Below are 3,421 nucleotides of genomic sequence, written 5' to 3'. Positions count from 1 at the left end.
ACTGCTTAATAAATACTCGAGGGTCTATACCTGTATTCAACATCTAAAGTGAAGAATTTAATGCCAATAACATCTTTCAGGTATAGATTAGCCTGCAGTGGAATGATTACAAATTTATAGAAAGTGTTACAGAAATTTCAGAATAGTATGTTTTTATGTAGCAGGAGGATCTGAGCAAATAACCAGCATTCAGGAAAGTGGATGAAATAATAGATATTTAAACACTTGACTATAAAAAATATTATAGATATGATATTGATATTTTAAAGTATTTTGTGACAAGCAAATACTAAGGGCATAATGATTTGGACCTCTTTCTAGAATAACCTTACCAGTCCCAATCTTCTGGTTCTGCTTGCCAGGCTTCTTTCTGTTTTGAAGAAGCTACATCATATTTACCTTTCCCCTTATGTTAAGACAAGCCTCCGCAGGGAAAAGTTCTGCCCCCATCCTACTTTGAGGTCTCAGAGACTGCCCAAAGCTCTGGGACATTTCACAGCTACTGTCATTGTTTATATGCTCCTCCATTCAAAAGCTCTTTACTGAGCACTTACTCTGTACTGAGCAATGTCCTAGACACTTGATATTCATCAGTCAACAAAGCAACAAAACATAGCTGCTTTCAGAGAGTTTCCTGTCTGTCCGTAAGAGACAAATGTTAGATGTTAGCCAAATTAGGTAACTAAGTTATAGAGTAGTTTAGAAATGATAAATGTCCTGGAAGACAGATAAGGCAGAGCAAGATAAGGGAGATCCAGGAGGGAGGCATGGAGCGGATTACAATTTTAAGTAGAATGATCAGATGAGCCTCCTTGGAAGGGTGACTTCTAAGCAAAGACTTGACTGGAAATGGGTGAGGGTTTTGCCAAGTACCTGAGGGGAGAGCACTCTGGTCAGGCCCCAAGGAAAACAGGCCTGCTGTTTCGGAAGAACAGCTGGGGCTTGCGTGGCAGTGACAGCATGAGCAGGGGAGAGAGTCATTTTTTACTCTCTGGTGCCCATAAAGTGGAAACCCCAGCAGCTACCTGGAAGAAAGGAATGGTGGTTGGGAAACTTATTTTGAACTTGCATGCTGACAGCAAGCATGGTGTTTTAGTTAGAATTCTTGTCACAAATCAATAAAAATACAAAAATATTCTAAATATTATTTTATTCAAAATTCATATTTATTATCATTATCATTATCATTATTATTATTATCATTATCATTGTTTAAGGATGGTCACATCACCATCTCCCTAGTGACCCGAAAGTGCTCAGGCTTTAGTTCAGTCTTACAAGGACTGTACCTCTGTCTGACAAGCAAACACTGCTCATGAGACAATGATAAAGATTCTCTCCCTGACCAACCTCTAACTGGCCCCTGGAAGAATGTTTTCCACCACGTCCTCAACTTTTGGCCTTCCTGTTTCACCTCTGCCTTGCCCAGTTTTAGCAAGAGTCCTGAGAAGACCGTTTAGCGAGAATCCCTCATTCTCCAGATCTGATCACTCTTTTTTTTTTTTTTTAACAATTTTGTTTATTTATTTGACAGATAGAGATCACAAGTAGACAGAGAGGCAGGCAGAGAGAGAGAGGGGGAAGCAGGCTCCCTGCTGAGCAGAGAGCCCCGAGGTGGGGCTGGTTCCTGGGCTTGATCCCAGGACTCTGGGATCATGAGCTGAACCAAAGGCAGAGACTTTAACCCACTGAGCCACCGAGGTGTCCCCTGATCACTCTTGATAGCAAATTGGGTTCTTCATCCTCCGCCATCCACATGGGGTGTCTGATCACAGTGACCTGCCTTCAGCAGGTAGCCTGTGAGTTAGCCAGAGTCCCACCTTCCCCAGACACTTCCTCTGAGTCATTTTCTATCCACTGACCCCGTCCCTGCTCCTTGGCCATAAATTCCCACTTTTCCTTGTTGTGTTCAGAGTTGAGTCCAGTCTCTCTCCCCTACCACAAGACCCTGTTGCAATGGTAGCTCCTTCCATTATGATGACCCTCCCTCGGATACAATCTGCCTTGCCATTCTGTAACAAGTGTCTTAAATAATTGTTTCTTTACCATCAGCCCAAATGATAGGGAAGAAGCTGACCAAATGCTAGAATGAAAAGATGCACAGTAATCACTAGAAAAAAATGTGGTAAATTTGTGAGAAAATACACGGTTTAAAAAAAAAAAGTGCATTCAAGCCCATTGACTGTCAAAATGGCACAAACAACTAAACAGAAAACCATGAAAATAAAATCCTACACATAAAACAATCTGTCTCATCTATCAATGGGCAACACTCTATTTTGATTTTCTTAATTAACTTTACCCATTATAGCCAATTTTGGGAGGAAAAAGCATTGCTGGGTTTCAATATTTTTAAACAAAGGGGATATTTTTTTGTAAACTGTCGACTTGAAATACTCCAAGTGAATGTAGATCGTTCCATGAAGCAAAGTGCTTTTCTCAACAAACCAACAATATGTGTTTATTGCATTGGAGCCCAGGACCACCACATACGATTACAGTAAAAGCTCTGCATTATTTCCATCTGGCAATGAGAACACAAGATGTTGTATAAACTACCAGAAGAGCTCTATTTCATTGTAATTAAAATTTAGTGTTACACTTAAGCAATAAGGCAACTCCAGGAGATGTGATTATCATGAGATAATGACCTTGGGGTGTTGCAAGGCATACAAGGAACCAAATGCCTCCGATCCTCTAGGGGGCAAGATTATTTCTACATAACAATCTCCACCTCCTCCCACTTACCCTCCCTTGCCCCTGAAGCTGTATGATCAGTGAAAGAGGAAAGCTAGGGATTAAGAGCACCAATATGATTTCTGCAAAAAGAGGGCATTGGGGGACTGGTATATGACAAAGTTGGCATTGTAGAATGCTGAAGCAGCAGTTTCAAATGAGTTGTGTTGTTTGTGCAATAATTATGCAATGGCTTTAAAATTCTCTGGACACAGATAGAACTGTCAGTGATGTCATAGGCATGTAAGTAATCCCCAGCAAGGGCACAGATCTAACCTTTTCCCCCTGTTTTGGTTTTGTGATTTCCACTTCATAACAGCAATAAGATATGACAGGTGCTGTAGTTCTTGAGGGTTTATTATACTTCTTGGGTGGTTGAAGCCACTCAGCCTTTGGCCCAAACCTCTTAAGACATCTGAGATGTATAATAATCCTCCCCCCTGCAAATGCAATGCCTGTCATGTCGCATTGCTTAATTACTTTGTACTTACCAAGTAATTCTTTTTAAAGTGAATAGAGATAATAGTGCCTCCTTTACAGTTTATCCTACTGGAAACCACTCTGTAATGAGATAATATGAAATAATTTCTACTCTACTGGATGAAGGACTAACCCACTATATTACTGTTATAAACCTTAAACTGAAAGGTCACTGAAAATTATAGAAAATGTTTATATTTTATAC

Source organism: Mustela putorius, unplaced genomic scaffold (genome assembly GCF_011764305.1).
Source record: "Mustela putorius furo isolate JIRA1106 unplaced genomic scaffold, ASM1176430v1.1 tig00000480_pilon_pilon_pilon, whole genome shotgun sequence".
Taxonomy (NCBI): Eukaryota; Metazoa; Chordata; class Mammalia; order Carnivora; family Mustelidae; genus Mustela; species Mustela putorius.
This window is presented reverse-complemented; position numbering follows the sequence as displayed.